This window comes from Danio aesculapii, chromosome 3 (assembly GCF_903798145.1).
Source record: "Danio aesculapii chromosome 3, fDanAes4.1, whole genome shotgun sequence".
In the NCBI taxonomy this organism is placed as follows: domain Eukaryota; kingdom Metazoa; phylum Chordata; class Actinopteri; order Cypriniformes; family Danionidae; genus Danio; species Danio aesculapii.
Window position 1 is genome coordinate 35,258,718 of NC_079437.1, and position 619 is coordinate 35,259,336.

The 619-nt window shown below is 36.0% G+C and overlaps 1 protein-coding gene across 1 annotated transcript in view; it reads right to left on the bottom strand.

The window, feature by feature from the left end:
* The window catches only part of rab11fip4a (RAB11 family interacting protein 4 (class II) a), a 65,679-nt gene extending 65,309 nt beyond the window's left edge, over positions 1 to 370 (bottom strand). The window contains exon 1 of the mRNA XM_056453851.1: positions 290 to 370. The gene's annotated coding sequence lies outside the window, so the exon portion shown is untranslated. The remainder of the gene's footprint in view (positions 1 to 289) is intronic.
* Between the last annotated feature and the right edge of the window lie 249 nt (positions 371 to 619).

Genomic DNA, 619 nt, shown 5'->3' on the forward strand with positions numbered 1-619 from the left:
TTGTTTTTCAATCAGAGTACCATTTTTTAGCCAGCAATAAACTAATAGGGCAGGTCTTTTGAAATAAATGTTGTTCTTAAAAATCTATATATATTTTAGCACTTTTTTTTACGTAAATGTATTCAAGCATTAGAATGTTTTGATTATGATGATTATTTTTGCTTGTAATATTTGTATATCAACTCATATTCATATATTTTTACTGTGAGTTCTTAAATCTCATTTGATCTTGTAACAACAGATTCATCAACAGCATTTCTGAAACACTGCTCAGAAAGCATCATCTTACCTTTGATTGCAAACACTCCATGGCAGAAATCTTTGAAGTTTATTCTGCCGTGAGCGTTGGGATCCAGGTACTTGGCAAACTTCTTCACCTGAAAAAACAGAGGACAGCTTTAAGTACGAGATGCACAAAGGCACCTTGATGAAGAGGATGGTCACATGTTTAAGATGGTACCATACTATAAATAAATTGAAAGAGCAGATGCGTGTATTTAAGTGGTCAGATGCTGCAGTAGTAGAGCGGCTGTCAGGACGGGTCAGCAAGTCTCTGTGATGGACAGACGTCTAAGAGAAATAGACTGATCCTGACATACTGCTGACACCTGACAAGACT